Source organism: Corylus avellana, chromosome ca7, assembly GCF_901000735.1.
Source record: "Corylus avellana chromosome ca7, CavTom2PMs-1.0".
Lineage (NCBI taxonomy): Eukaryota > Viridiplantae > Streptophyta > Magnoliopsida > Fagales > Betulaceae > Corylus > Corylus avellana.
Window position 1 is genome coordinate 14,909,176 of NC_081547.1, and position 21,389 is coordinate 14,930,564.

The window sequence follows — 21,389 nt, forward strand, 5'->3', positions numbered from 1 at the left end:
ACAGTGCCGTTAAAGCTATGATGATCAAATCTCGAGAATCTCGGGATCAGGGCATCAAATAAGGATTTTGTTCCCTAAATATATGGACTCTTATAAGTTGGTTTCCTCATTTATGAGGTCTCATGATCTCGAGAGTCGTAAACTGAGATCCCGAGATCCCTAGTTGATTTTAATTGGAGAGGAGCTAGTCTCTTTTAAGTGAAGGGCAAACCTGTTCAAAAAAATGTAAAATGACAAATCAACTAGAGAGTAGCTGGTCTCTATTATGTGACAGGCAAAATTGCTAAAAAAAAAAATTTGCACGTTTAGTGAGGGCAGCAGCATGGTATTGGTGTTTGTTTGAGTTTTGTACAGGTTGGCATTGACATTTACATTGAGGTTCCGATAGTATCACCCACCAAATATTTACAATGCTTGCTAATTGAAGAATTTGCTGGAAAAGAAAACTAGTTGGATAATTTAATTGCATGGAGAAATTCCATTTATTGCCCCATAGCAGCAGCGAGCTGCTTCTTGAGGTTGAGGACCTCAATTCCTTTGGAAGCCAACCGGTCCTTGAGCTTTCCTGCTGCCTCCTCATATCTCTTGTTCATGAGATCCGACTCCTCCACTGATTCCCTGTATCTACTACGGAAGGCATCTAACTTTGCTTGCGTCCCACGGAGTCTCATCCTCTGCTTGGCCATTTCCCTCTTGTTGTCAACTTCATCCTGTTTAAGTATAAATTGTAAAAGAATACACACCGGGATATTTCTTCTAATAGGGCATAAAGAAATGGAAAATATGGAGAAAATTTTGGGAATTCCTATTTGACAATAAGCATTAAAAAGTTTTTATTTTTTTTTTAATTTTTATTTTTTTATAATTAAAATTGGTTTCATGTCGGACCTGCCGTCAGAAAATAAAAATAAAAAGACTCAACAGAAGTCACAACGTTCAATAAGATTCAAACGATAATGAAGAAGCTTTAACTTTTACATGAAAATGATGCCATTATAGTCAATCCTTTAGTGCAAGCACATAAATACAACAAATAACAGATCTATCAGAGACTTTTGACAAATCTCATAAAAAGAAAGAAAGAAAAACATTTTAACCTTAATGTTTGGTTCCTAATATATTTTAGAGGAAAATATGTTTTACCCTCTCGTGGTTGCACCGTACAACATAAAACCTCCTGAGGGTTTGGTTTGTGACACTCAACCTCCCTATGGTGCGGACTAAACTAAACTTAAAAATCCAACATGTGAGGTGTAGATGACCTAATAACCAATCAGAGAATGCCATATCACTAATTATTTTAACACCATCTTCCATACAATCTTTCTTCCTTTTCTCCTCTATAAAAATGAAAAATAAAAACTAGAATTAATATTTACGAGGGATGGTATAACACAATCAGTGACGTGGCATTATATTATTTGCTATAAGGTCATGTGCACCTCGTATGTTGGTTGTTTTTTAGCTTAATCTTAACCAAAGGCAGGGAAAGTGTCAGACCAAATTTCAACGAAGTTTTGCGTTACAATCTAACTACAAGGGGTAGAATGTAATTTTTATATTTGAAGAACATTTTCATTTCTAATGAAAAGCTACAAGCCAATGTTCGGTGCAATAGCATGTCTTAGTGTGTCAAGTGCAGGTACACGAGTTAAACTTTCTAGTGCGTCCGATTCAAGAAAAATTGCTAAAGATCATCTTATCAGATTAACCCTTGCAGAACCCAACTTTGTTGGTAAAAATCCACTGGGTTACGGTGTTCATTGTTTACCTTCGTAATGATATGCTAGCAGGCTAAAAATGTTAAGTATGGAGACACTTACATTGTGCATCTTGACTTCCATGCTGGAAATTTTCCTAGTCAGTTCCTCCATTTGGATTTTTGCCTCAGATAACTGGTGCTATACCCATCATAATATAAGATTATTCCCAGACAGACTACAAATAAGAAGAAATTTTTTGAACAACCTACCATGTCATTGCAATGCTTTTTGACGAATTTCACTTCAACAACATGGTTCTGCTGCTCTTCTATCTGAATCATCAATTTATCCCTTTCCTTTGTCATAGAGAGAAGTTGGTCTTTAAGATTCTGCCAAAGAAGTATAGGTATCAATCCATTAAATATCCACAAATTCTCACAAACTGATAATCGTTTCTTAGTTGCAAGGGATAATTGTTATCTACTCATTTTAGATATAATTTTCTTCTGCAAAAAATGCATTTGGATGAAACCTGGAAGTCATTTGAAAGTTCTGATCTTGTATCCAACTCTCTAATGCGAATCAATAATTCTTCTCGTTCTTTTTTGAGAAAATTAAGCTCCTTAAGCATTTGCACATCGTCGCAAGCATGATTATGTTCTTCAGAGGGCATCTCCAAATTCGACTTCAACATCTTAAGGAGAAAAAACAAAGTTAAGCTAGCTAGTTCGTCTTTCAACCATAAATATGAACCAGAGGATAAAGCAAAAGAACTGACTTCTTGAGATTGTTTGCTCTTGACATTAGCTACTTTTATGTCATTTTCCAGCTGATCAATCTCCAAAGACTTCTCCATGCTGCATCAATACCAAATGGAAACATAATGTTTTGGTTTATTGAGTCAAATACAAAAATGATGTCAAAGCCCAAGCAACCAGAAATGGAGCAGCACAAGAATCAATTACAGAAAAAAGTTGAGGGACACCCTTGAAATAAATGAAGATTATTAACAGTGTATTATGTACTTATCATATAATAGAAGAGTTGACTAAACTCCTCAACAAAAAGTTCAAGGAGATTTGCAGGATACAACCAAAAGAAAATTGATAAACTTATATTAACAATTAACCTTTCTCAGGATGCATCAAAAAATGATTGATCACGAATTCAGATTCATGTTCCAAACAGATTAAAAATAATCCAAATTACCAAACCTTGATGGTTGAGTCTGTCAAACATGGATGCTGCAGCCTAAAGATGAACTCAAAAGGTATAATAGCCTCCAAACAAGTCTTAGGGAAAAGCAACCTGAGCAATTTGAAATTACAGAATGAGACAAACGACAATACTCTTTATTTATCATTTTCCATCCAATTCTCTGGCCCTCTAGTTAGCATTGTAACAAGAGGTGACAAACCAACTCAGTTAGAAGTTTCTTAATCATTCGTATCACATCCAGGCAAAGGCATCTGGACTATGATCTATACCTGACCAAGATGTGGAAAGGCCTTTAGGCCAAAACTGAAAGTAAGGGCAAATGATCATGTAGACTATCACCACAAACCAATATTTACAAAATGCCACCCTTTAACCATTGACCATTGCTCATTTTCTAGACAAGTTGACATAATTGGGTGCAGAGATATGGAACACACTAGTCATGGGTGGTTTATCAAGGCATTGTATGGGCATGCGCATTGTATGAACAAGTGCTAAGTTCCACATTGATTGTTCACTAGGTGGAACTAGTCTTATAAGTAATTCCAAAAAAACTCCAATTATAATTTGCCAAGGGGACCTTCTCTTGCCCCTTTTCTTTGTGATAGTCATGGACGCTCTTAGTAGGATATTTTCTAGAGTGATGGTTGGGGTTTTTTCTTTTAATTAGGATTCCAAGTAGACAACCTCAACACTACGCCTTTGGAAATATCTCATCTTCTATTTGTAGATGATACACTTAATATGTGTAATGCAGTCAGTGATCAAATTCATAATTTGGGTCACATTCCCTATGTTTTGAGGTCATTTCGGGATTGAAGGTCAATTTCCAAAAGTCTGAGTTAGTCGCCTTAGGGGAAGTTCCACATAAAGAAGAGTTGGCTAGTACTCTCAATTGTAGCATCTCTTTTCTTCATCTGAAATACTTGGGTCTCCCTCTAAGTGATCCTTTTAAATCAAAAGTCATTTGGGACGGGGTAGTCAAGAAAATGGAAAAAAAGTTTGGCCAATTGGAATATCTACTTATCTAAGGGAGGGCATCTTAATCTCATTAAGAGTACGCTTTACAGTCTTCCTACATAGTTCTTATCCCTCTACCCTTTTCCAGGGTGCATAGCTAGGAGATTGGAGTGCCTTCAGAGACATTTTCTTTGGGATGGTCCAGGTGGAGAGCCTGAAATGCACCTGGTGAATTGGAAGATTGTTTGCTCCCCAGTCCTTAGAGTTGGGTATAAAAAATCTCACGTTGATCAACAAAGCTCTCCTTGGAAAATGGCTATGGATACAGGCAAGAGGAAAATTCTTTATGGAGATAGGTGATTGATCCAGATACGGGGTTAGCATTCAGAGGAAGAACGGGGGCCGTACAGGATGACTATTTGGAAGAATATTAAAAATGGTTAGGGATAATTGTGAGTCTTAATATAGGTATGTGTGCTCTGTCGCTCTCTCTCTCTCCTCTAGCAGTGGTGACGCCTCCTTGAGAAATGCGAGTTCAAAATTCTTTCCAAATTGCCCTAACTTTCCAAATTCTTAACGTGGAGCATTTGGGAAGAAAGAAATCGACTCCTCCTTGAGAAATGCGAGTCCAAAAAATGCTTTCTCAAAAATCCTCTTTTTTGAGATCTCTTTTGGATTGGGTTGTTGTACATGTTCTTAATTTTGACTCAATGAATCTGGTAGATTTCATTAATTTTTCAGATTGTAGAAGTCTCTAGGGTGTTCAGCTCTCTTGTATTCTCTTTGTGTAAGAGGACTTTGTCCTTTTGTCGTTTGTATGAGTCATGATAAATAGTATCATTGTCAACCGTAACAATGCTATGTGATACTAGAATACGCCTTAACGAGGGTGTTACGCATTTGAGAGGAGCTTGTGATACCCAAATTGTGAAGATGTAATATAGGACAAACTAGCTTTATTAGTGATTCCATGGAACTGGAATTGTAACTTTGACCAATCATTTTGAGATATAGTGCAGATGTAACTCACTTTCTTGAGTTATGACATTACCCCTTACTAACTGTCTTGTATAAATTGAACATTCAACACAACACAATTTTGCATTTTAAACATTCTAAGCCACATTTTGTTGCAAAAGCATGGAAAAAGTCCATATATTCTCCTCAAACTACCACTCAATTGACAATGTCCCCCCAAACTTTTAATTTAGACAATGTCCCCCTAAAGCCAACAAAAAGACAAAAAATGACCCTAGATGTTTTTCAATTAAACAAAAATACTTAAATAAATTTGGGGAAAAAAAAAAAACCTTCAAGAAAAAAAGACCCTATTTTTTTTTTTAATTTAGTCTTACTTTTTTAATTTTATTTTATTAAGGGTGTTTTGTCATTGTGGGGACATTGACAATTTTTTGTACTTTGGATGAGACATTGTCTCAATTGAAAGTTTTTTTTTTTTTTTTAGGGGGGGGGGGGAGGAGACATTGTCAATTGGGTGGTAATTTGAGGAGAGTATGTGAACTTTACCCTAGAAGCATCATAAGAATAGATGGAACTAGTTGGAACTTATACATGGGTGTAACACGACCCCTTTGGTACAAAAGAAGGCATTGTTGACCTTCAAACCATAGCTGGGTTGGAAGTTGACACTACAGTCCAAACTAAGCTAAATGCTCGGTTCAAACTAAGCCGAACCCAATACCGATTGCTTCAATTAGTAGTTTGTTGCGAGGTCAATTGGAGAGAAAATGTGAACAAAGTATAGAGAGAAAGTGTGACAAATGACGATGAAAAAGTGAAAGAAACTAAGAGAAACTTACGGTTGCAACTAGCAATGGTGGAGAGAAACGATGATGAAAACAATGGAGCAAGGTGGACAAAAAAGATCGTGAGAACAGTGGAGCCAGTGAGAGAAATAGTGGCAAGAGAGCATAGTGTATGAGAAGGTTTCGAGAACATTTCAAGCGGCAAAAATGGGCTTCGGGACCTTAGGGTTAGGTTAAAGTTTAAGAAGGTATATATATTTTAAGTACATCCCACAAATGTCCCACAAAGCTGATGTGGCAAGGTCGATTAGCCATTGGATCAACCCTAGTTATAGTTATATATAACTAGGGTTGATCCAATGGCTACTAAACCTTGCCACATTAGCTTCGTGGGATATTTATGGGATGTTTGTATAGTATGTAGCATTACTCATATTTTCAAGATTCGTTTATATTTTATTTATTATTATATTAAAACTAAGGTTAGGTTAGTTTTCCGACCTCCTAAAACCAACATTAGACCCAAGCCTAGTTGGAATTTAAAAAATGACTCAGAATCGACTTGGTTGAAGACCGACCAAATTTGGTCGATTTTGGTCAGGCACAGATGGATGGGTTGAGTTCTCAGTTTTTATGAACACCCACTTATACACACGTATGACGAAGACAAATCTTTCATAATATAATATTAGGTTACACGTGTGAGTATAGAAAATGTTAAGTTTCACATTAGATAGATGTTACAAGTGTGAGTGATTAATTTCACATAATAATAATCATTAGAAGACTCCCTAAGATGTCAATCTCCCTAACAAATTACATCAAAGTACGTAGTTATGAAATAGTGGATGATAGTGGTGCCTTTGCAGAGCAGAGATGGTGGACAACTATATGGACCGATGGACTTACTAGTCTTTATCGTTACAAAGGTGCATGACAAGAATAAAACCTACATAACCCACACAAGTGATCCAATAGATACCCCTAAGATTGATAAAGCTTTCATTCGAGAGGGAGTGCAACGGTGTACAAGTGTAGTATTGGACTTAGACATGGGGGAGAGATTGCTAAATATACACTTAAAAGTATGAAAAGGATAAATCTCACGAGAAGAATAAATTTATCCTGATTGAACGTGTAAGCACTTATAGCCATTGTGTAGTTGACTATAGCCCATAAATACACAACGAATTAAAGTTTATTTGACGAGTATAGGCAGAGATTAGGTCAACATGCACAACCAAAGACACGTAAAAGAGTAATCAGGCGGAGTGTTGAAGAGAGTTTCAAATGGAGATTTATTAAGAAGTATGGGTGCGGGCATGCAATTAATCAAATAGCAGCCTATGAGGAAAGCATCATCCCATAAATGAAGTGGAATTTGGGACAATTGGTGATTTAACATGGTATCAGAGCCAGAAGTCATGAGCTTGAACCCCGAACTCCACAATTCACCCTATTCAATTAAATATTTCACGTGTTGAGCATCACCTATTACAAGGAAATTTGAGCCCACACGTGAGAGGGATGTTAAAGTATTAATTAAATGATTAAATTTACTCCCTTCTTAAGCTCTCTCTCTCTCTAACAGCCATTGTGGCCACTAGATCTATGCCTAGCCGCCAACATATGGCCGCTAGATCTTTGCAGTGGCTACTAGACCAACCACCAACTTTAGAAGCGACATTGTCGGGGTCGGCTTGTTCGACACCCACTAAGATATGGGTTGGCTTAGATAGCTTTTTTGATTTTTGACCACCACTGAGTCAGACAACAGAATTGAACATTTCGATCCTGATCAGGTCGATGCCCAACCCTAAAAGTTTCATTTTTTTTTTTTATAAGTAAAACAAGAATAAATTAATATATATATATATATATATATATATATATATTAGGACACCATTTCTAAAAGTTTCATATAGTACCACAAAATCATGAATCATAATACTAATTATATAATAATAATAACAAGAAGATTGGCGACAACGACAACAACAAAAATTTCTTAACCTTTCAAAGCCATGCAGCAAGCTCTTCAAGATCAATATAGGTGGAATATGTATCATACCTCTGTCATTCCTTTTGATAACATCATGATCTCCACATTGTATAGCTTAGTATTCTCTTGTATGACTTCAATGGAAGCCTTCTCCTTTTCGGACCATATTGCCCTTTCCTCCTCAATTTCCAAAAGAGAATCAGACAGTTGCTGCAAACTCCAAGATACAATCCGACGACCAACTTTACAATAACAAAACACAAAATTATATAGCAGATATAGGGTATACTCTTAACCCAAATTTAGGAAATACCATTGCCAGCTCTTCCTTTTCTTCTACCAACTTTTTCATAGAGTTTTCCATCTCTTGCTGGTTGGATTTAGATTCTTCCAAACAATTACTCTAGAATGAGAAGAATAAGATTCCAAATTTGAGGTTTTAGAGAGAGAGAGACAGAGAAGAAAAAAGAAAAGCATTTTAGTTATTTCATAATCAACAAAGAATCGTGAAACCGGGTAGATATAAGGAGACAAATGCAGAAGCTTACAAGTGCTGAAATCTCTTCCTGCAACACATTCAGCTCCTTGTTTGATATGTTCAACTGTTCAGACAGGGCTTCTATTTCTGAAGCCATACCCTCATTTCTAGATATAACCTCTTCTTTTTCCCTGTATGAAGCAGCCAATTCCTCTTCCAAAGAAGCAATATCTGTCTCATATTCAAATGCAAGAACTTCCAGTTGTTTGTATTCTTCCTGAACACCAGAAAAAGAAAAAAATAAAGACAAAACAACAATTAGAGTAGTATAAGAATTGGAGTGTTTTACACTCTAGCCAACAACAAAATGGAACTGCACGGTAAAGACAAATTTTCCTAGGTGAGAAAACTCTTATAAACATTGGAGACCCATCAAAGACATTTAAATAAATGTACTTACAATGTGTAGCATGGCGTAGCCACAAAGCAGATAATGAAACAAAAGGTGCAAACATAAAAACAACTGTTCTGAGTAGATATAAGATCATAACACCCATATGCCATTACTTTTAAAGAATGGAAAAAGCTCAAAACATGCATGCAAAATTTTCATGTGAACTAATGTGGAGACTCTCTTGTCCAGAAAAAGAAAGGAAAAACCTAGATGTCATGTGTGCAAAGTGCACAATGAAGTTGCCATATCATTTTTATATATAATATTCTTTAAAAAAAAAAAAAAAAGTGTATATTGATGATGTAAACAGTTATCTGAGATCCATCTAGTGAATAAAGTACCAAAACCAGTTGTATGTTCGAGTCCCTACATTAAGCTCATATCAACTAACACATCTCAAGTAACACACCAATTCTATTAGTGGATGCTTGCTTTTGTCAGTGTCGCTTTCCTTTTTTAAAAAAAAAAGAATATCTAGATCTTTTGAATAGTAGATTGTAGTCTTTAGGGTAGTCTTTTGAATAATCCTATGAAGGAAAGGACTCTCCTCTTTCCAGTAATTTTTTTGTTTTTTCACAAAAGAAAAAATAAAGCTAACCCAACAAAATTAGTGCTTGGTAGAATTACGTAGGACCCTATGATATCATAAGTTGAAACAAGACAAAAAAACCTGTTTATTCTTGCAACAATTAAATGACGAGTAAGTTGGATAATCCTTCTTCAGCATTAACAGTTAAATTCAATACAACTATCAATTCACATGTTCAACACACGATAATATAAGAAACGGATATTAAGTCCCACTTTCATCACCTGCAATGTGTGTTCAAAAGGAACAGCCAAACCCTTTGCCCTTTTTGGATCAAACGCCTTTGAGTTCCTGTCAGAAACCGAATCACGCCTTCTACCCACAATTGATTCACGTTTGTTAATATCACGCTCAAGAAGAGAGTTCTGACCAAGCAACCGTTTTATCTCTCGTTCAGCAGATGCTTTCTCACCCTATATTGCACAGAAAAGCAAGTGAAAGATGACAAATTAAAAGTTTGTTAACCAAAAATAAATCAAGGAATATATTATGAGACCTCAAGTTTGGTTTTCTCCTGGACTGCATTCCTGAGCTTGAACTCAGTTTCTTTCAACTTTGCTTTTGTTTTCTCAAGATCTTTTCTCAAATTTTCCTTTTCCTTGGCCAAGGAATAAGATGATAAACTTGATATTTCTTTTTCAAGAGTTTGAATTTGAGAAAGAAATTCTGCCTTTTCCAAATCCCGTTGTTCCAAAAGTTCCTGCAAGATAATGTCACTTAGCAATAACTATAACGCATCTTGAAACAAAACACGGAATAAAACCAATAAAACCTTACTTTTAAGGACTCTTCAGAATGTTGAGCATCTAGTATTAGTTTTTCTATCTGTTTCTGGATATCAACCGATTGATTGTACATGAGAAGATGAAATATTAGTGTACAGAAAACTCTTCAGGATAATGTTAGAAGTGTCATATTCTCTTTTTGATAAGTAATTTAATCTCATTATCAACGTCCAGTACATAGGAAATATACAAGAGAACTCCATTTAAGGAGGAAGAAAAATAAACATCCAAAAACTTAGGAAAACTAAAAAAAGCAAACTATTATGTGCTACTACCCATGTGAAAAAGGAATTGAACATGATTTTTTTTTCAGATCTACCATTGAAATCCCTCAATCTTCAAAGTTCCTTGCATTTTGTTCTCTCCAAATACATCACATTAAATATAAGGAGCCAACCTCCAAACTTCCAAAATGTGTCGACATCTGACCTGACCTCTCCAACTCACCAACAACTCTCTCACCCTTCTAGGCATAGCCCAAACACCAAACAGATTGAAAAGCGAACTCCAAAAATCTCTTGCTACTTCACTATGAAGAAGAAGGTGACCAATGGACTCCCCACTATTCTTGCACATACAATACCAATCCACCACAATGACGTTCCTCTTCCTCAGGTTATCCAAAGTCAATATTTTCTGTAATATCGTCATCCACACAAAGAACGCTACTCTCGAAGGGGCATTAACGCTCCAAATACTCTTCCATGGAAAAGAGGAACCTAGGTATAGTAAACACCTGATAATATGACTTCACTTCAAACTTGCTCCCTCTAGAAGGGATCCAACATATTCTATCCACATCTCCTTGCCTTACACTGAGAGAGTATACTTCTCCAAAAAAGAGAAGACCAAATCCGCCTCCCTATCATGTACGAGTATGGTAAAAACTATATTCCATTGAATACTCCCATTTCCAAACAGCATATAATTTGTCACCATGCATCCTTACAACATGCAATACTATACAAGCTCAAAGAAGATATCTTCAATGGTTGTTCTCCACACCACACATCATGCCAAAACCTGACCTTTAAGCCATCACTCACCTCATATCTAACAAATTTTGAAAAGGTTTCCCACCCCCTCTATATATATTTCCACACTCCCACACCAAATGGTCATGTTACCTCCTTAGAAAACCAACCTCCCATAAAACTATCATATTTAGACTCCACCACTAATCTGTTAAATTACCACTCATCCCAAAGTGTAAGCTGATAGGAAGAAATAAATTTAATTATTTAATCAATATTTTAACACTCCCACTTACATGTAGGCTCAAACTCCCTTTTAATAGGTGAGACCCAACATGTGAAATATTTAATTGGAGTAAATGACAGAGTCAAGGTTTTGAACTCAAGACCTCTGATTTTGATACCATGTTAAATTACCACTTATTCCAAAAGCTTAAACTGATAGGAAGAGGTAAATTTAATCATTTAATCAATACTTTAACAAGATCTCCATAAATCCTCCCTCTCCATAGCATAACGCCATAACCATTTTCTCAATTGAACTCGATTAAACTGAATAATATTTCGAACACCCAAACCACTAGCCCACTCCCAATCTACCTAAGCATCTTTCCACTTCTTTTTTAAGAGACACCAACATATCTGTTACTGAACTTAAATCAAGGAGATCCTACTTTACCATCAAATGGAAAATCACATAATCACCACCTGCTTGATTTTCGAGTAACAGCACAAAATCCTTATTCCCAAAACCATCCATTTTCTTCAATGTTTGAACCTCTGTATTACCTAATTTTTCCCTATCTAAATCTTCTATTTTCTGCTCATGCCCTTTCCCTACTAGAACCTCCACATACAACCGTTGACCATTCTCCACCAACCTCGATAACAACATTAAACCGCCATAAGTTCTCTTGCTTGTTCCCAACAATAACATAAGGTTGAGAAATTTGACCACCTTCCTCATCTTGTCAGCATAGTCACCCCACCTCTTCCATCTCAGCCTTCCAGAATAGCAATGAAACTTCGTGGCCCTCCTATATCATAATTTGAAAGCTCTAGAATCCTACCAATCGCTATTTGCACCCCTTTGTGCTATATACACTAAATCCCCAAACCTAAAAGTCCTATAAAATCTCCCAACTTCACTTCCATAACCAACTCCTACACCATTGACCTCAGCCACATCATGCTCAGCTCGCCTAGTGTCACTACTCAATAGGTTTCTTTGCTCTCGGCAAAACAAATGTCTCCTTTCCCCTCTTCAGATCGAATCTCGAATGAATTTGTGTCGACATAGAAAAATCCCAAATAGCATATATTCATCGACACAACAAAATTGAATAAAACTGATGACTTAGGCCTCGTTTGGCTCACATAATGTCTAGTCCATTGAAAAATGATTAGCTACTACTGGGAATAGAAGAGTATAGAATAGACTAGTTATTTCAATTCCTTTGTTTGGTTGTAACGTTAGAATAGAACATTGATTATGTATTCCTTCGTTTGGTACAATGCAATATGTTGGTGAATGAAATCATATTGTGATCAAATTTCCTAAAATACCCTTATAATACAAATACAATTTATATTATTAAGGACTTTCTTTCTTTATTTTTTGAAACATAAACAACTATACTATAATTTTTTTTTTTTTTTAATTATGTCAGGTACATGGCCTTTTTTTTTTTTTGCAATTATGCTACAAAATTATTTATATAAAAAAATCACATAATCATCATATCACCATTTTTTTTTTTAAACTACGAAAAGCACGTCAACCATCTAGATATCATTTTGTAGGAATTCAATTAAAATGGCATAGCAATCGTCCTTAATTAAAAAAATATATCACCAAACATCTTAACCATCAAAAAAATGAACTTTATCATGTTCCTTGTAGCTAAACTTAATCATTCTCTGTGAGGGTTGTCTCTGGTTTTGGGAGGTTTGTCCTGCTGGTGATGTTTCTTGTTGGTTTTTTGGCTGCAGTTTGATGTTGCTGTAGTTTTTTTTTTGGTTTAGTCTGGTTGGTTAGGCCTTTGTGAGGCTGTGCTTTAGCCAGTTGGCAAGGCTTGTATTTGGCGTTACTTTGATGTTTGTTTTGTGCTTTTAATGAAGTTGCTTATTCATCAAAAATAAATAAACTTAATCATGCCATAACTGTAAACAAGCAACACACATCTATATTATAAGGTATAAGAACACAAAGAATACCCACAGGAGTCAAATTTCATTCATGGGTTTTTTTTGCTTCTAACAATATATATACAACAACAATGGTTATGAATTTTGTTTACAATATATATACATACCAAAAAAACTGGTATGTGATAATCAGAGGATGCCATCAAAAAATAATAATAATAATAATAATAATAATAATAATAATAAAGGAGCAAGAAAAGAATCAAAAAAACAGAATTAAAATTAAAAAAAAAAAAACTGGTACAGAAACGGAGAGAGATAGAGAAACACAAAGAGCGAGAGAGGGATGGAAAAAATTTGTTTACAATATATATACATACCAAGAAAAAACTGGTATGTGATAATCAGAGGATGCCATTAAAAAAAACTGGTACAGAAGTGGAGAGAGAGAGAGAGAAACAGAGAGAGAGGGGGGGATGAAAAAAAAATTCTTTGTAGAGAAACAAAGAAACAGAGAGATAGAGAAAGAGAAAAAGAGAGAGGCATCAAAAATCGTTGCTTTGTAGAGAAACAGAGAGATAGAGAACGAAATAGAGAAGAAACAAAGAAAAGAGATCAAAGAGAGGAAAGAGTCGCAATTTGAGAGACGGCATGAGTGTGAGAGGGTGGGGTTTTTTTTTAATCCCACAGGAAAGGATTAGCTAAGCCACTCATTTTTGAGTGGCTTAGCCAACTCTATGTGTATGGGATTAGTCGTCCCATGAGAATAAACTATTTTCAGGAATAGAGTGTTACCAAACAAAAGAATAGCTATACTTAGAGTTAGCTAGTTCAATCAAAAGGTATATTCCGCAAACCAAACGGGGCCTTATTGTTTCAAACACTTCCTCACCCACACACACGCTGCCTCAACTAACCACGTCCTCACACGCTCACGACCATGGTTCTCTAATTTCCCATGTACCAAAAGTATAAAAAAGACCGCACCTTCTCATTCTCAAGGCTAGAAACTCTTTGGCTCAAGTGACAAGTTAACTTCTCATGGTTACCAATAATTGAATTTTGTCGTAGAGAATTCTGGTGGATCAAAGTCTTGAAATACTGCATTAAAAGGAAAATGAATGATAACAGCAAACAAAATATTGAAAACAATTAATTTGCAATGCTAGTTGAACTTAGAAATAGTCCTCACAATATATTTCAAGAGTACTCACAAGGAACACATCAATAAGGTCAGAAAAACTCTTAGAAACCTCATCCATAAGTGATGAGGCACTCTCAACTACTTCTTTCGAGTTTTCGACTTCTGACATCAATTCTTGGACTTCCACTGAAAGCTTAATAACAAAATCGGAATTCCCATCCTAAACGAAGGTAATAAAGACCATTCTCATAAGAAATCTGCATATATGATAGATACAACTTACAATAATAACATAACAAAAAACCAAAAATATGTAAGAGATCAAGGAAGCAGAAGATACATCAATTCTCTCAGATTCACCAAAAGCAAGTTGCTCATGAGCCATCCTAGCCTCTTCCCATGCATGTAGAAGCTCGTCATTGAGCTAAGAAAATTAAACAGTGTTCACCAATAAAAAATCCATATGTGGCATAAGACAGAAAGAACAAAACCTAAAACGCCTAAAACAACGAAGTGAGAGAATCACATAGACACAGACACAAACACAGACAGAGAGATAGATAGAGGCACACACACACAAAACAAAGAAACTACTTATCCATATTTAGCTCCAAAATTGTATGGATATACTACTGACACTTAATTTACTACTTCGCAAACAAACAAATCTAAAGTACATCCAAAAACTATTGTGTATTATTTTCACCACTTCTTAGGGTGGTGCAAGACTCGGAGTTGGAAGCTTTGTATCCTTTCTCGATTTACCATATGCTAATAATTTTAGAGGGTTTGGTGAGGATAGGATGTTATGATTTCCATATAGGGACAAGGATGTTGAGGTAAGAACTTAATTTAGTCTAAGAAAGAGCAGATTCTTCTTTCCCTTTGAGAAGAATTTGGTAGGCGAAATTCCAACCTAGAGTGGCTTCCTTTAATTGGCCAACAAGTTGGGTAAAATTCTAACACTGCACAATCTTACAGAGTGGAAAAAGGAAGTATTAGATTGGTGGCATGCAAAAGAATAGTGGTGAGACAGCAAACCATCCTCTAATTTGTAATAGTGGTGGATCAGTGTCGCTTGTTCTTTCCTCTCTTTAGACTTTAATATTATCTAGGTAGTGCCCAAGAAGGTGTTGAAGATATGCGTCTGATATGGTTTGATTTTATTATAGAATTTGATTTCCTTCCATACATTTTCTCATTTATTGTAATTCCACATTGGTTTGTGTTGCTTCTATATATAAACAAGTGTAGATGTATCATTGAATCGTCGAGAAAAAACAAGAATTCTTCCTTCTTATCTTTCATAAAAACGTTTTAGTGGCGATGGTGTGTTCTCTAACAGCTACAACGGTAGTTCTAGAAGCGAAAAAATGACAGGTCATTTAGGGTTGAATGAAAAACGATAGGTTGAATCGAGTTGCCTGGTGCTGATAATAAGGAAATATAAAGGTTGAAAAAAAATAGACTAGTGAATTTGAGATAAAAGACGTAGGCAATTTGAAATACTTTTTGGGTATTGAAGTAGTAAGATCGAGACATGGTATCTTCCTCTCCCAATGCAAATATGTTCTTGATCTACTCAAAGAAACGAGGATGTTTGGTTATAAGGCTGTTGACAATCCAGTAGAGCAAAATAAAAAGTTAAAAGAAAGTGATGAGAGTTCTCTGGTGAATAAAGGCAAGTACCAACGATTGGGTGATGGGTCAAAAGTCAATTTTTGGCATGATGTGTGATGTGGAGATCAACTATTAAAGATATCTTACCTAGACTTGTTCAGTTTTTTGAATGATGCCTAGGCGGCAAATTATATGCAATTTCGAGATGAAAATATTCAACAAAAAATAATATTTACTAGACCCATGCAAGATTGGGAGGTGGATGTGATCTTCCCTTTCTTTGGCATGTATCCTCTCAAAGTAAGGCAAGGAGACGTGGATAGAATATGTTTGGAGATTATCTCCATTGGATTTTTTTTTTTTTTTTTATGTCAGGGAACCTCTCCAAGGCAGGGCCCTTCGGACCCACCACTGTAGAGTAAACCCCAGTCCCGTGTACCGCACCCTCGGAAGTTTCTCTACACGGAACTGGTTAAATTGCTGGCTTTTCACCAGGGGGTATGGCCCCAAAGGATTGTTTGCACCCATGAGATGTTGAACCTTGGACCTTGAAGAGATGATACCTCAAAACCAAGGCCTCCACCACATCTCCGTTGTTTTAATGTGGTATCTTTAAAGAGAGCGAAATGCACGAAATTTTGAAGACATAGAAACTTTGGTGGTAGAGCTGAAAATGATTATGTTCAACGCTTTATACACATGGATAGCAACACCTCATGTGTACTAGGGTTGCGCCTCTTTGCGATTTTCTAACAAGATTGAATTACTTATAAAATGATGACAATGATAATAATAATAATAATAATAATAATAAAAGGATAATTGCTTGCCTTGTGCATTGACTTTAGTATTTGGAAAATTAACTTGACAAGCATAATTGAGAACTCATATGGGGTTGAAGGTATTCATTACAATTCATATGGAGTACACTTACTTTTTCATGATCCAGTGAAGTTTATCACTATAACAGACTCAAGCTTCAAATTCCTAGATGACTTCAATCAAATTTTTAAAGCATATATTCACTCTTAAATCACACAACAAGGTCATGCATGATTTAGACAATAATTACCTGTTCACACTTTTCCCTAGCGCATATGTTATGTTCTGTTGCCATCTCAACAATACTATCCAAATTTTGCTGGCTCGAAGACCTCTCCGTTTCCAACATCTTAATCTATGAGATAGACAGTTTCGAAAATTAAATTAAATAAGAAACCTATAGGGTAAGCAAAAAATAAAAATTGACATAAACCTGCTCTTGAAGCCGCTTGATCACAAGAATAGCCTCCGACTCCCTTATACTAACATTTTTGTCCCTAGTAGCAGAATCTTTATTGATATGATACATGGAATAGTCATTTGATTTTTCAACCCAACAAAAATTAGCCCTAATAAGCTTTCTGGTTAAAAAATGAATTTGCATCTCATCCATAGTTCTCTGCACCAAAAATTTAAAAACAAAACATAATATTAATAAACAGAGGAACCACAATTTGCTAATGTCTTAAAAAGAACAAGAGTATCAATTCCAGTGTATACGTATTTGTAGCCACCTTTTGTTGCTTTTCAGAAAATTATGATTCATAAATTAGAAAAAAAAAAAAAAAAAAGGCATAAAATAATAACCTGAGTCTCAAATTTTAAAAACAAATCTTCATATTCCACTTGCATTTCCTCTAACTCATTGTCCGCCTGCCAGAAGTGCAGAAATTAGGTCCCAAAACCAGGTATAAGAAAACAGAGAGGAAAAGGTGTGTGGCAAACCATGGGTAAACTTTTGTTCCTGAGTGGCATTTTTCGCCTATTTGTTACATGTAGTAAAGCACATGGCTCCGGAAGAGAGCAGTATTCCAGTGCATTACTTATACCATCTTCATCTTGTTTGCAGGAGTAATCCAAAGCAACTTCAATTTCATTCACCAGTTCTTCAAAAGGAAGAAGTGGTCCCACATCACGCTTGGGTCTCTTAGGTTTTACACCAGAAGCTGTTGATTGGACCGTGAAAGATGCCTAAATTGCAAAAGAAATAAGTATTAGCTAAGTAGTCCATTTTTTGACATATTGAACTGCACAGCCAGAGTTCTTAGAGTACATGGCAAGGAATAGGTCAACAAAGCATATTTCCAGAGTCGTCAATATTCTTTTTAACATGTAGCCTGAGCTATGTATGACACGTAGAATCTGTTTACCCAAACCCTTAACCCAGCTACGCTAATGACTACAATATATGACATGGGTAAAAGTATTGCTGTCTGATGCTCTAAAATGGTGGAAATTAATCCAACACTTGAATAGAAACCCACACATGACGTCCATACCCAGTCCATGAAACCTTTTTTGTTGACTTCCAAGTTCATGTGACATAGAACATAGTCCAAAAACTTAAACTTGTCAAATTGAAGTTCTAAATTTTTCCCTTTTTTTTTCTTTGGCAAATCCCATCTTTTCCCTCACCATGCTTAGAATGCCTTCAGCTTGAACCAGTACACTCAAAATGTTCCTTTCTGTTAATGATCAAGTAAACAGAGATCAGCTAGCAATGGTTGGAATTGGATGGACTGGAATCAGTGATCAATTACACTGACAGAATTATAAGACACTACTCACAGCCAGACAAGGGAAGACACTTCAGTCGTATTTGTGAAAATCTTCCGTTATAAGGAAATCAACAATTGTCTTGAATTCAAAAGAGAGATGCTAAAAACCAAGATTATCAACATGGAAACCCTAGAAGTCAAGTGATATATGACTAGAAGAAAGCAATTTATCAACCACTAAACTGCAGTCCCACTCACAAAAGTCTTTCATCAACAAAAAAAAAAATACAATAGTAGTAAAAACAGTAATAAAAGAAAGGGATCCACTGTTGCCATCATTAGACTCCTATCCGCTCAAATCACCTTATGAATTTCACATTATAACCTATCAAGGCACTCTCTACATAATCCAAGTAGTTCTTACAATGTCATATCAACTTTGTCTTGTGTACACACCCGGAGAGACAGAGGGGAAAAAAGGAACACAAAATTGATGGTGCCATTATTGATTCCAATACACACTGAAGTTAGCGGAAGAAATTCATATTATAACCTATCAAGGCACTCCCTAAATAGCACAAAATTGCTCTTGCATGATCATATCAACTCTGTACTTGTTATACATACATCCACACATATCAACCAAAAATAAAAATCAATGATCCCGTGATATATACTCCCAATGCACATGAAGAGTTTAACATTGTAACCTATCAAAGGAACTCCTTATACTGCCCAAAGTACTTTGTATTTGTGCATCAAAATCTCGTTAGTGCTTAACAAAGTCTACTTACACATGGGAGATAACAACAATAATATGATAGGCACCACAAAAAGTTGAAAGATCAGGAATAATTCTTATTATTTCCCGATGATACAATGATACATCTACACCGACTTAAATAGAGAAGCAACACACCCTAATATGGAATTACAATAAATGAGAAAATGTGTGTAAAGGAAATCAAATCTAAATCACCTCAGCCACATATCTCCAACACATAATTCATTTTTGTTGTTATAAATGCACATGCAGAAATATATACTTTATGTACAGTGTAAAACATATGATAAATTTATAAAAGAAAAAGGAAAGTAATTTACAGTTTCACGAATGATACATCAGACAGAAGAAGAAAAAAAAAAAGAGTTCACCTCCCTAAGAACCTCTCGCGAAAGATTTCCTGGGCACCACGTATCCCGCCTTTTCTCCTGTAGAAGTGAAAAAGGAAAGCTTATCAAGAACCAGAGAGAGAAATTGAAGAAGGGAGTGAAAATTAAAAAGGTGATTCATAATAGCACAAAGGGAGCACAAAATGCAATTGAGCATTGGATAGAGATGCCTATTGTTATAATACTCTCAAGACAAGTAACCAACAAATCAATACTGCAAAAAGAACATTTGGCACCTTTTTATTTAAAACCAGTCATGACTTTGGTTCCGTGGAAACAAGTGCCACTCTTTAGTTCATTTATGAAACACAAATAGATTATCTACGACCAAGTGAAAATAGCATTAAGGCAAGTATTTAAATCTCTCTTGTTTTGACCAGCAGCTGCTGTGATGGACATCCCCTGTAGGATGTTCAAAACACAAATAGAGCCACAGTAAATTTCAATTGATATAATCTTCTTTAATGCACTACAAGTAAATTACCTCTGAAGTGAAAACTAGGCAAGCAATCTTCCAAACAACACTTAACTGTCAAACGTACATTCTATGATCAAGAATTTTCTATCTTATTTAAAGGAAATCTTCAAATATATCTCAGATTGAAAAATCAATTGTGCAGTGAGGTGATGCTTCAAGCTTCTGATTTAAGAAGAAAAGAGAGATGTAGGGTTTAAAGAAGAACAGCTGATCTGGGAAACAGAGAGCCAAATCTAGGCTCTGTTATTGGTATTAAAAATTCTTTTACAATTGTCAAAAACTGATTACAAAAGGCAGGTAATCTATTATTTATATTCTCTAACAGCTACTATAGGCTATGCTACCCTTACATCTTGGTTACTCAAGTAAAATGACAGCACACTCAAAACATTACAGAAAATTATAGAAAATGTTCTGCATTAGACTTCCCCTCTAAAAGAATACTTGTCCTCAACTAGGAACAGTAGCAGAAGCATCTTCTTCAGCCGCATAGTAAGGCAATAAAAGCCTCACATTGGAGACATTAGAAATGTTGAAGTGGGGTGGAAGCTGCACTTGATAAGCATTATCATTGAGACCTTGCAAGGACCTACTTTTTCTATCGTTCAGATTTGTATAAGATCCAGCAGGTTGTCTTTCTTTACTCAAAACCACCCACACAAGGTTTCCTTCTTTGAAAAGAAGCTTCTTTGAATGAACGTTAGCTGCTAGCTTATATTTTGCATTGGATTCTTCAATCTTAGACTTCATTTGGGCATGAACATTCTTCATAAAATCTGCCATCTCCACAGCCTTGTGTTTGTCTTCTTAGAAGGTGGCAAAGGAGTCAAATTTATGACCCTTGAAGGGTTCGAACCATATACAACTTCAAAAGAAGTATTGATAGTCCGATTGAGAGAAGAGTTATGGGCAAACTCAGCCAAGGGAAGAATAATTTCCTAGCTTCTAGGATTCTCACCAACTAGACATCCCAACAAATTTCCAAGGCTTCAGTTGACTACTTCAGTTTGCCATCAGTTTGAGGATGAAAAGAAGTACTAAAACTCAATTCAGTCCCCACTTTCCTCCATAGAGTTCTCCAAAAGTGAGCAAGGAACTTGGCATCTTTATTGGACACAATAGAAGTAGGTACTCCATGTAACTTGTAGGCCTCTTTAACGAAAATACTTGCAACGTTTGAAGCATCCATGGTCTTCTGACAAGATTGAATCATTCTTCCTTTGGGTAGGTGGAAGACCAAGCACAAAATCCATGCTAATGCACATCCAAGGTCTGTTTGGTACAGGTAGAGGCAAATACAGGCCTGAATTAATAGTTGTTCCCTTCCCCTTTTGACACACATGGAAACCTTGCACAT

The 21,389-nt window shown here is 35.8% G+C and overlaps 1 pseudogene; it reads right to left on the reverse strand.

Moving 5' to 3' along the window:
* Window positions 1–286: 286 nt before the first annotated feature.
* The window catches only part of LOC132187912 (kinesin-like protein KIN-7O), a 30,042-nt pseudogene continuing 8,939 nt past the window's right edge, over window positions 287–21,389 (reverse strand).